Consider the following 13,426-nt stretch of genomic DNA (forward strand, 5'->3'; position numbering starts at 1 on the left):
TAACTTTTTTTTTTTTTCCCCAGTGCATTTTGGCCCTCATTCAGAGCCGTACGCTCTGAGCAGAGCGCACGCTCTGAATGAGGGCCGGGCTCCATGAAAATGGAGCGTCCTCCTGGACGCTCGTATAGCTGTGGGTCACCACCCACAGGCTATACGAGCGTGCATTGTGATGGCCGCGATGGTCGTGACCATCGCGACCATCGAAATTGCGAGCCGGAGCCTGCGGTTGAGGTTTTCAACGGCAAGCTCCGGAGTGATTTTGGCTCTATCAGAGCCAAAATCACTCCCACTGACATCACTAGTGATGTCAGTGGGCCGGCTTTTGACGGGAGGCGTTCCTGTGGGAACGCCCCCGTCCGGGAGGCACACCCAACAAAGGGGGCGTGCTGTCAATCAACATTGACAGCACGCCCCCTTTGATCGGACACAACGAGCGAAGGACTTTCCTTCGCTCGTCGCGTCTGGCGCATGCGCACGACGGAGCTCCCTCCGTCGTGCGCATGCTCAGTCCATAACATCGACCCACTTGCGAGCGGACAGCCGCTCGCGAGTGGGTCTGAATCAGGCCCTTTGTCCAAGACTGTCAGATCTGCCCTACTGCACGGCAGATCTGACGATGCGATGTGCGACCAGCGGGGACGCGCATCGCATCGTGATCGTGAGTTAGGACTCACGATTTCCTCACGATTTGGCCATATTTTACACGATCTGTCGTCACGATTCGTCGGAATCGGCCAGATCGTGTAAAATATCGCTATGTGTGTGGGCACCTTTAGAGGATTTTCTAATCTAAAGCGAATTAAAACCTGTTTAAAAAGGTATTGCATGAAGCAGAGCATACTAAATAATCCAGAGGTTCCCGAACACGATCCTCAAGGCACCCCAACAGTTCAGGTTTGAGATATATCCATGGATGAGTACAGGTGACTTATTTAGCGCTCAGCCATGGATCTCTCTAAAACCTGACCTGTTGGGGTGCCTTGAGGACCACGTTTGGGAACCTCTGAAATAATCTGATGCAGATTTCACAAGTGCACAGGTTCTCAAACTCAGGGCGCACATCCACTTGCCGATTTCTATGAGCGATAACTATATAGTTAAATCACTCATGTATCGGGCACAGTAATGTCGGAAACCACCAGTGATGCGCACTCCCGCTGGTAGTTTCCGACCTCAATCAATCATCGCCCGAACATGCTGGTCAACCTGACAATAATGTCAGGTTGAGCATGTTAGGGGATGATTGATGTGCCTACACTGAGCGACTGATCGTTCAGTGTAGGCACAGCACAGACTGAAACGACTGCACCATTACAATGTCGTAATCGTGCAGTTGTTTTTTGGTCTGCTAGTGGATGTGCGGCATCAGTCCTCAGGACCCCAAACATTTTATATTTTCCAAGTCTCCTCACAGCATCACAAGTGAAATAATTAGCTCCACCTGTGGATCTTTTAAAATGTGTTAGTAATGAATACACCTGTGCACCTGCTGGGTGACCTGCAAAAACGTGAGCAGTGTGGGGTCCTGAGTAAATATTAATTCTACTATAATTGAATAAAAAGGTCAGGATTTCAACATTTTATTTTTGCGAAGGCCCCCACCCTGCTACTTCTTGATGCCACGCGGATGGTAGAATTTTATGGGGAATAGCCTTTATACCCAATGGTTGCAGTGTCACCAATTAACTCATGTAAAGTACAAAAATTCCACAGAGAAAAAAAAAAAAAACTTGTCTATCAGCTCGGACATTGGTCATATGTGGTACAGATCTCAACTTCGACTACAAAGGAACTGCAGACTACATGCTGTACAGGTAACAGAACATGTTTGAACTTTTAAACTTCTATAAAATATCAATGTATTATACACGTAAGGATAAGATGCCCAACTAATATGAATTATTTAATTCCCAGCATGTGCTGAATGTATGTCAACGCATCTACAATACTGCATGAGGTACAACCTACATAGGTAGGACATTTTTCAATATCCTATTGACACAGGAATCTGGTTAAGAAGCTGTGTCCAGTATGGCAACCACAGCACTAAGTAGGTTAATCCTTAGTGTATCCATTTTCATATCAACTATCAGTGCTAGGCGCCATGTAAATGTATATTTAATAATATTTTGCTCAAGCGTAAGCTGCAGCGCCAAGCTCAGTCCCGCAGCTGTGACTGTGTGCTGCGTCTGGAGAATGTAAATGTATTAGCTAGTGGCAAGGCGCAACACTGCAGCTGGGAGTGTTAAGCTGGGTACACAATAGCTGATATGTAAACGATTTATCTTCCGATCCGGCCGACACATCAGCCAGTATGTACGCACTACTAACGACCAAGTGCGCTCCCGTTTGAGCGGTGTGTAGGACCGATCTGACGACCAGACAATTTGACTGACGGCCCCATGGAGCATAATGCGGCTGGATTCAATATATCGGGCACCGGATCGTGTAATGTGTACAGGCCACCCGATATGTCGGCAGTGCAGTAGTCTGTCGCATCGCTGGGTACACAACGTTAAGTGTAACCCAGCTTTAGTCCCAGGCTGCAGTGTAAGGCTGTCCTCTGCCTGATATTGATTCCTAATAGTCGCTATTTAACGCTGCAAGTCGCTTAAGAAAGAATTGCTTTCCAGTCCAATCGTGTGGTTCCAAAGCAATAAAAGTTATTTATGTAAAGAAAAAGTAACACGATGAAAGATTTAACAATTAGAGTAAAAAGCAATAATAATAGTACAAGCCGATACATACGCATGCACACTGGTCCCAGCATACAGTCAACAATCCAGAAGTCTGATCACCAAAGAGGATGTCTGAACACTGGGATCGGGACGCAGCTTATATACCTTACAGAGTTCAGAGTTAACAAAAGGGACTAGTTGACAAGTTTCCATTGGTTCTTGCTTCTGGATAATCTGGTCATTGGTCGATTCATACGGTGTCATCAGGGGCATGGCTCAGTTCTCCAACCGTCTCTTTGTGTAGCTTCCCGCCGAACAACTGGTTAATACTGGCTACAACACTACATGCATGCATGTTATAACATTTCTATCCAATAACTCCCTATCATCCATAACTAGCGGACGCATGATGCGACTTCCTTGCCGATAGATACGGATGTCTGCAATTAAAAAGGGATTTAGTATGATACCAAAACATGACATGTCCACTATATTCTAAACCTTAGATCTCGTTTAAGTACATATTACATCATATTTATTAGCTAAAGATAGTTAATAACCAATGTTATTAAAAGTATGTGTGGAAACCATCTTGCACATAGGCGGCCGCATATGTGTGTGTGTTGAAATAGCAACTATATACAAATGAGCATCCGTGTGTTAGTGCATACGCATATGAGCGTACGTGTATACAAGTATATATACACATTTATATGTGTGCGTTATGTGCATCAGTGTTTGTGTGTTGTTAATACGCAGTTTAGCGCATCGGATTGCGCAACGCAAAGTAGTGTCGTGGAAACACAGTCAGACCACAAACGATTAGATAGTCAGATAATGATTGCACAACGATCATGACCAATTATTTGACTTTGCCTATGCAATGTCCCAGCGTCACTGTCAAATTCTGGAGTTGGGAGCTGGGGCTAGCGTATTTAAAAAGCGAATGAATGTGTGCGTGTGTATATGTTTAAAAATATAATGTGCACATCTGCAGCCAGAATTGAAGGGCTGTTTACGCAAAAGCTCAGCAGATTGCAGGTAAAAATGTTTTAATGTATCTTAACATGTTATTTTTTTAATGTGCTGTGCGCAGTTGTACAATCGCCATTTTTGGGAAACGGATGTTTAAATGTAGGAACTATGCATATAAAAAAAATGTATAAGGAATTGCCATCTTCTAGGAAATTGGATAATTATACTGACCTAACAAAGTCTATGAAATTGACCAACTTTGTTTACAGCCATGCACTCCACAGCGTAGTCATGTATTTTTAAGGGGTTAGGATACAGTAATGTATGCTTAATCAGATTGTGTTTGGAAAAACTGGTTTGGGTGGTATATGTATGAAAGGAGAAAAGGAAGCTGTTCACCTTCTTTAAAATTTAAGATGCATTTTAGATTTTGAGAGAAAGTTGAATTGCTTAAGGGACACAGGGTGGGCTGTGGTATTGTGTGTAGGAATAGGATAAAAAACTGAGTGTGTATCCTTCTGAATATCAAGGATTGAACTTCTGTATGCTGTGATACCCCCTACCACCATTTGCAATGGGAAGTATCTTTTCAAGACATTGAGCAATAAACATCTTGCTTTTAAGATGACGTATCTTCTTGTATCTTGTGACCAACAGAATAGCGCCAAACGCTTCTCCGTTCTCTGCTGTTTTGGATTGAGCCATTGCTAAAGCCCTCTGCCAGCTACTCTGCAGAAACTGGTCCATGGTGAGGGACCAGAGGAAATTAGCTGACACTATCCAGGAAGTGTTGCAGCAGCGTCTCCACACATACCCAGAAGTAGCAGTTCCCAAGTGCGGGTGATAGAAGCTTGGTGGTGGCAGTCAGTTACACACCCACTGTGCAGTGGGTGGAGTCAGTAAAAGGCAGTCACTGACGGTAAAAGGTGATTTCTAATATTCCAAGATCCAGTTGCATCAAAACTAATCTATGATCGCCTGGCGAGGTCAGGTCATCCGGTCACATAAGCATTACAGATTCCCAGTGTTAATATAATACAAGAGATATGGTAAGAACTTACCTTTATCTCTGTTTCTACGAGGTCCACAGGGTTGACCTTGGGGTATAGTTGGATTTGGATACACGGGCACCACGCAGTTAAAGCTTTGCTGCTCCCAGAATGCACTGGGTCCATCCTCCTATATGCCACGCCCCAGCCACAGGCACCTCAGTTGGTAAATAGCCAAGGCCACAGGAGCCAAAAACAGAGAGAAGGAAGACTGGAACACACAAGAACCATACTCACAGAAAGGGAGATGGAAAACCAGTGACCAGCCACTTAGCACATTTGAAGCCAGGTGCGTCAGGGCGGACGCCCTGTGGACCCTATGGACCTCGTAGAAACACATATAAAGGTAAGTTCTTACCATCTCTCTTGTTTTCTACTTCAGGTTCCATAGGGGTCCACAGGGTTGACCTTGGGGATGTCTCAAAACAGTTCAACTAAGGGCAAGGACGCTCCTGTGCTGAAATGAGAATCCTGCGCCCGAAGGATGCATCCTGAGAGGCGAACGTGTCCAACTTATAGAATCGTAGAAAAGTCTGTATGGAAGACCAAGTGGCCGCCTTACACAGCCGAACAGCCGAGGCGCCACGGCCAGCAGCCCACGAGGGACCCACAGACCGAGTGGAATGAGCCTCAACAAAGGCTGGAACAGGTAACCCCGCCTGGGAATAAGCCTCACAAATAACTAAACGAAGCCAATGGGCCAAAGTTTGCTTGTTGGCAGGCCAACCCCTCTTGTGAAAACCAAAGAGGACAAACAAAGAATCATATCTACGACCGGAACTAGTGCGATCAATATAAATCTTGAGAGCACGGACAACATCTAAGGAAGCCTCACCAGCCGAGAGATCAGGTGACAAATGCCGGCACCACAATTTCTTGATTAATGTGGAACTTGGAGACAACCTTAGGAAGAAAACCCGGACAGGTGCGAAGAACTGCCCTGTCCTGGTGAAAAATCAGAAAAAGGCGAACAGCAAGAGAGTGCGCCTAGTTCTGACACCCTTCTGGCTGAAGCAATTGCCAGGAGAAATTGCCAGGATAAAAACAGTCTTAAGTGTCATCCATTTGAGCTCCATCGACTCCAGAGGCTTAAACGGAGGAACCTGCAAGGCCCGAAGGACCACCGCCAAATCCCAAGGAGCCACTGGTGGAACAAAGGGAGGTTGAATCCGGAGGACATCTTGGAAAAAAGTACAGACATCAGGCAGAGTAGCGATTCTACGCTGGAACCATACAGAAAGTGTGGACACATGAACTTTCAGTGAAGCGAGGCGTAAACCCAAGTCCAAACCAGACTGAAGAAACGGCAAAATCCTAGAAACCCGAAACGCTTGAGGATCGTAGTTCCTAGACTCACACCACTGAAAATAAGTATGCCACACCCTGTGGTAGATCCTAGCTGAAGCTGGCTTACGTGCCTGTAGCATTGTGCCGATGACTGAGCTGGAAAATCCCCGGGCTCTTAAGACTGATGTTTCAAGAGCCACACCGTCAAAGACAGACGACCCAGGACAGAGTGTAGGCAGGGCCCCTGAGACAACAGGTCCTGATGTTGAGGCAGAAGAAACGGAATGTTGATGTATAGACCCCGAAGATCAGAGTACCATGGACGTCTGGGCCAAGTCGGTGCCACCAGCAGAAGCGTGCCGCTGTCTTGTTTGAATTTCCCAAGGACCCCAGGCAGCAAGGCTATCGGAGGGAAGAGATAGGCTAGTTGAAATGCCCATTTCACTGACAGCGTGTCCACTAGATTTGCGCCGGCGTCTCTTGCCCTGGACCCGTACACTGGCAATTTGTAATTGTGAGGGGAAGCCATGAGGTCCACCTCCGGCAGTCCCCACTTGTCCACGAGCAGTTGAAAGACCTCTGGATGTAGGGACCATTCCCCGGAATGTACGTCGTGACGGCTGAGGAAGTCCGCTTCCCAGTTCAGGACTCCTGGAATGAAGACTGCCGAGATGGCCGGAAGGTGGCACTCCGCCCAGAACAGGATGTGTGACACCTCCGACATCGCTGCTCGACTGCGAGCCCCTCCTTGACGGTTGATTTACGCCACTGTGGTGGCGTTGTCGGACTGAACTTGTACTGCTCTTCCGTGAAGAGCGTGACCGGACAACTGGAAGGCCCAGTACACGGCCCGAAGTTGGAGAATATTGATGGGAACAACCGCTTCTTCTGCTGTCCAACATCTCTGAAGTGAAAGTTGACCCGCACCGCCCCCCAACCCCGAAGACTGGCATCAGTCATGAGAAGGACCCAGTCCAGGATCCAAAAGGGGCATCCCTTGGTGAGTTGTCTGAAGCCAACAGGTCAATGATAGGCGCATCTCCAGAGGCAATACAAGCATTTGCGTCCTGATTCGGTGAGGCAACCCGTTCCACTTGGATAGAATCAGCCCCTGAAGGGGCCTGGAATGGAATTGGGCATACTCCACCATGTCGAATGTCGACACCATGGACCCTAGAACTCTCATTGCAAAGTACACTGACACCTGGGAACTGTTTAGACAACTGCTCACTCGCAGTTGTAGAGAGGCAACCTTTTCCGGAGTCAGGACAATCCATTGCTGACGAGAGTCTAGAAGGGCTCCCAAATGAACCATCCTCTGTGATGGAATGAGAGAGGACTTCTTCCGGTTTACTAGCTACCTGTGCGCTTGGAGATGAGCGATCGTCAGGTGCAGATGTTGTAACAGTACCTCCGGAGAACCGCCCAGCAATAGGAGGTAGTCTAGATACGGCAGAAGCCGTATACCTTGGCTGCGCAGATGTACTGCCATGACAGCCATCACTTTTGTGAACACCCTCGAAGCCATGGAAAGACCAAAGGGTAGAGCCTGGAACTGGTAGTGAAAATGTTGTATAGCAAACCTCAGATACTGCAGGTGTGAAGGGGCTATAGGAACATGGAGGTAGGCATCCTGGATATCCAGGGAGACCATATAATCCCCCGGTTCCATAGCCAGAATGATGGAACGCAAAGTTTCCATCCTGAACGTAGGCACTTTGAGGTACTTGTTCAATGATTTCAGGTTGAGAATGGGCCGATGAGACCAATTGGGTTTCGGAACCAGAAATAAAGAGTAGTAACCCATCCCACATTGAGATGGCAGAACGGAAACTACCCTTGCTTTCAGCAAGGACTCTATGGCTTCCTGGATCAACAACGCCTTGGTCTTGTCTAGGGAAAGGCTCGTGCAGAAGAAATGCTGAGGGGGTCTGTACTGGAAGGACAGGGCATACCCCTAAAAGACCACTTCTTGTACCCAAGCATCCGTGGTTGGATTGCACCAGCATTGGGCGAAGCGAATAAGTCAGCCCCCCACTCTGGGATCCCCCAGAGAGAGGCCCGTCCCATCAGGCTGAAGGCTTATCTTCGGGTTTGGAAGTCGGACGTCTAGTGCTCCAGGCTTGCTTTTTTGGTTTAGGGGCAGTCTTGTTTGACGACTGTCTCGGGAAAGATTGACCCGTGGACTTACCCCGAGTCCGAAAGGCTGATGTCCGAGCTTTAGAAGGTGCAGCAGCTGATGGTAAAAATGCTGACTTAGACTTTGCTAAGGTATTCACAATTTTGTCAAGGTCAGGACCGAACAAAATTTCCCCATTAAAGGGTAAGGCCTCTAAGCTTTTCTTGGAATCCACATCCGCCCTCCAAGATCGAAGCCGCAAAGACCTGCGAGCAGAGACAGCTGCCGCAGACACCCTAGAAGTGAGGAGACTAGCATCTAAAGACGCTTCCCCAATATGGGAAGCGGCATCCCTCATTTGACCAATTAAAGCTCTCTGAACTTCCGGAGCTTCCTCAGGAAGCGTATCCTCTAGTACATTGGCCCAACTCTCAATGGCTTTAGCCACTCAAGAGATGGCCATGGACGGATGGGCCACCGCCCCTGAGAGAGAATAAATGGACTTTAAACAAGTCTCCACTTTCCTGTCCGTGGGGTCCTTTAAGGACGAAATAGACGGCATTGGTAAGGTAGCACTTTTGATTAGGCGAGTGACGTGAGAATCCACCGCCGGTGGAGTTTCCCACTTCTTGCAATGACTAGCAGGAAACTGATAACTACTGCTTAAATGTTTCTGCAGCTGAAACCTCTTACTAGGTGACTGCCAGGCCTCCGCCATTTGATCAGATAAAGGAAAAACAGCAGACGTCACCTTCGCCTGTTTAAAGTTGGGATATTTGGACTTAAGGGCCGGAGCATCATCCTCAATATCTAAAATGGACCGCACCGCTCGCACTAATGCTGGGACAATAATGGTAGACTTTGTCGCCACTTCTGGAGCAGGGGAATCTGAATCAGAATCCTCATGCAACTCGCCCTCATCCGAGGATGCATCTGAGTCTGATAACTGTGCAGACTTGGATGACTGAACAGTGCTTTTTTATGCCTTGTGAGGCTTGCCACTACGCAACATGGATTGAAAAGCCGAAGAGGAGGCCGCCAACCTCTGTACAGAATTGGAGAACACATCGACCCACGGGGGATTAGCTGGCGGGAGACCTTGAAAAGGGATAACGGACTGCTGCGTCATAGAAGGAGACTGCACATACATAGGGAACCCCGCAAATGGGTGAACTGTCTGAGGCCCAGTGGGAGACTGCAACAATTGCGGTACACCCAGAGAAGAAGGGATGGCGGGTTGTATTAATCCCCTATGGGGGAGGGAGGTCGGATCCGCCAGACGGTCTGCAATGGAAACCAGCACTTGGGGAAAACATCGCCCAAGGTGGATCCTGTCCCAAAGTTGCGGGATTAGAGGGACCCGGTAACTGACGGCACCTGGCACACACACCATCCTGTGCTAAATCCTCCATACTCCCCACTGCAGCGCAGCATCTACAAGTGAGCTGATTGGGAGCCGCCTAGCGCTCAACTTCCTCATCAGACATGCTCAACAATAGATATAACGATATATACCCAAAGATATATAGCAAAACAATCCAGAAAGCTGGCGCTCACAAGTGTGCAGCACACAAGTCCACTAATATGGCAACATGTAGCACACAACAGTATGTGACCGACCTCACAAATACGTTTATTTATATATGTGAGATCCTTGAAAAGCCCGTCCCACACACACACCTGCTAGGGCTGGAGGAGAAGGAAAGGGATAGGTATAGACTGACAGTACAGTAGAAATACAGTCAGCACTAGCAAAAAGTCACATACAATGCAGAAAGTAAAAACAGCCTGCACTTTGTCACTACAATCAACCTCCCAGATTCTGGGAGTGCTGTAGCGCTGTGTACACTAACCTTTTGAAGGGGAGAGGTACACAGGGGGATCGACCACACAGCACCGGAGAGATCTGCGCTGCCCACCCTTGCAAAGATGGCCACCGGAGACCTCAGAGGAGGAGTGGCAGCAGGAGGAAGCAGCTCAGCGTCGCCAGTACACATGAGAAAAGGCGCGCTGAGCTGAGGGGAGGAGCTGCTAAACCGGGAAGGCTCTCTCCCCTGGCTAGTGATTAACCCCCGGGACGCCGGTTCCCGCTTACCGGCAGTTGGTCCCTGGTGGTCCAGTGGTCTGGCGGGGTATGCCTGAAAGGGGGAGCCCGCCGCCACTTACTAGCGCCTCCGGTCTATCCCCAGAGACTGGAGGCAAAAAACTGCATGTGAGAAGGCAGCATACCAGCGGGTCACCGTGCAAGCAGCGACCCGCGGCTTACCTTATCAACGGCGCGTCCGGCAGCAGTCCAGGGAGAGCCCAGAGCCAGTGCAGGTTCTGGGGTCCCGCCGCGATCCCAGATCAGTACTGGCATCGCGGCGCCAGCGGGATTGGAGGAGCGGCAGCTTAGACATCCAATGGACAGTCTGAAGCTGCCACTCAGATAAAGTATTAAAAAATTAATTAAACCAAGTTCCAGCTTAGGGGCTGCCCAGCAGCCCCCCTGCGCTATGGTGACCCAACTCCAGCCGGGCACCAACTAAAACAGGTGCCTGTGGCTGGGTACATAGGAGGATGGACCCAGTGCATCCTGGGAGCAGCAAAGCTTTAACTGCGTGGTGCCCGTGGATCCAGATCCAGCTATACCCCAAGGTCAACCCTGTGGACCCTATGGAACCTGAAGTAGAAACAAGTTAGATTTAAGGACAATTATTGGTTTGTACCATCATCTCTACTGACGAGTGTCCCATCCATACACACTCCACCACCTACTATAGTATCTCTCACATCTATTTCTAAAAAAAACTAAATTTTGTTTACAGAATATGAAAACACTTATATGTGGATGACAGTGGGCCTGATTCAGAGCAGCTCGCACGATGTGTATGCAAATTGCATTGCTGTGTGGTAGCACTGTCTACGCATTAGCACGTCCAGTATTTCTTAGAGAGCGATCATAGTGTATACAGACACCCACCAGCCTGTCTTAAGGTGCCCACTTGTGCACGTCATGTCCAGGAAGTGTATGCAACCATCGGTACATCGGATGCTATAGCAGCGCTTGAGGTTGACCATACCCTGCTACAAGCACTTCAGTGTAAAAACAAGCCAGGTGACGTGTACTATGATGCTGTCTTAATTATGCACACCTCTAAAACACCATTGAGATGCTCAGGCACGCCTGCGATTGCACCTACACTCCCCCGTTTTTAATGTCCAGCCCATTACCACCTACAAACTGCTTCCCCTGTCACTCACTCTGCTGGGCTGTCTATGCGCAGCGAGCGAGTGCATTGCGAACGTTCACTAAGGTATGCACATACGCATGCGTACAATGCATACACACTGCAAACCATCGATAGCAGCGAAAGTAGGCATCTTAGCAAGCGGGTCTGAATCAGGCCCAGTGTTTGGTAACTCTTCACGTGGAGATTTGAGGCAACCACTGGTCCGATAACCGACAGCAACACTGACATGTCCTTGTCCTGTTCCTTAAGCATAGAAGAGCCTGCAGGGCAAATGCACTGAATAGCTCATACTTATTCCAGACAAGAGCAATAGGTTTTTATTCATTAAATACCTTACATTTCTAGAAGACATTTCCTGCATGTTATATGCCAATGAACGTATAAAACATTTTTCAGTTTAAAAACCGTAGAATGCCAGTAACAATCTAAATACTAAAATGGAAGATTAGCACACATGCTTTACATCATTTTAGCCTTTATAAACCTTCACTTCTGGAGATTCAGCCTCCCAGCTACTGCAGACTTTGATATTCATTAATCACCTGGATTTTCATTATTAAAAAAGGTACAGCCGCATCTTGTTTTTTTTTTAAAGATCAAATACTTATCTCACCTGGTTGGAAGTGGGGGCTGCTTATAAGTATTCTTCAGCACAGACACATTGGCCCTCATTCAGAGCCACTCGCTAGCGGCAGTACGCTCGTTCCGAGCGATGTTCGCACATCTGCGCATGCGTACGGATCGTTATACGCATGCGCGAACCAGTCAGTGCGGCCGAAATTCATATGCTCACAATATAGCGAATGCCTGCTATTTTGAGTGACAGAATGAGGCGTATGTGGGTGGTAACAGGGGAAGGTGCTTGAAAACGGGGAGTGGAGATCAGAACGCAGGCGTGCTTAAAGGTCAAAACGGGCGTTTTATGGGTGTGCATAATTAATACAGCAGCGTCATTGACCACGTCACTGGGTTATTTTATAGCCAGAACTGCTCGCAAGATTGTGGTAGCAAAAACCAACCACAAGAATAGCGAGCAGTTCATACGCTGGTCGATGTACTCGATTAATCTAATAAATAGCGGACATGACGTATGGTGCGAGCGGCCAGGGGGCGTTTTTAACAAATAAACGAGCGTATGTTTTGCTCGCTCGTTCAGACTTAGAGGTGTGAACAGACTGCAATTTGCGAACGGATCATTTGAATAGCAACCCCTTGTTTTTGAACGAACGACCGCAAATAGCGAACGGCTCTGAATCAGGCCCATTGTTCTTTAAGGCAGCTTGATTTTCTTTAGTCTCTCCCCAAGGTTTAAGTTTACCTTTGAAGTATGAAAGCAGCATTATAGAATATAGTCACAAAATTCAATTGCAATTCTGTAAGAACAACAAAGCAAATAGTTACTTTTGAGTAAGTCTCAATATACATTCTCCAGAATATGGTCTAGTATGTACTCTCCTCCCTTTGTCTTCCAGGATGCTATAGGCATTGTTTAGGTGAGGGCAGAAGACACAGACTCTGATAGTGAATGTTTACCCAATGTAGTATCGTTAACATTTTTAAGGACACCAAAATACATACAGAAAAAGGAGCTGCAGCAGAAATAGGAGTCCAGCAATTAGCCAACTCAGCAGTTAGGGACAAAAAGAAACCATAGTACTCCAACAGCAAACAACGCTAGTCATAAAAAAAGGCCGCAACTGGAGTGCAAAATAGGGGGGCATCCAGTGTCTTCCAATTGACATTGAGAAAAGGATATGATGCACAGAAGGGGATGTAGTTATTGTGGGTGACTGTCTCAATACCAACATCCGAATCCCGACAAGGGAATTAAGATAGCCGCCGGGACCTCATATCCATTCCCACAGAAGTACAAAAATCCCCATTCATTTTGCATATATTGTGGGGACATTTGAACCATAGGGACCCTATGGCAGGTAATGTTTGAGGCTGCTGAAGGAAAAATTTTCTTTGGACGCAAAACCATTGAACCTGTAACACTGATCATATGGACAAATTGGACGCCCAGCACAGCTTCTCCATCGAGACCCCGTGCCGCACGCCATCCAAGAGACACTCAAAGAACTG

This window comes from Taudactylus pleione, unplaced genomic scaffold, assembly GCF_031769625.1.
Source record: "Taudactylus pleione unplaced genomic scaffold, aTauple2 ptg000448l, whole genome shotgun sequence".
Classification (NCBI taxonomy): Eukaryota; Metazoa; Chordata; class Amphibia; order Anura; family Myobatrachidae; genus Taudactylus; species Taudactylus pleione.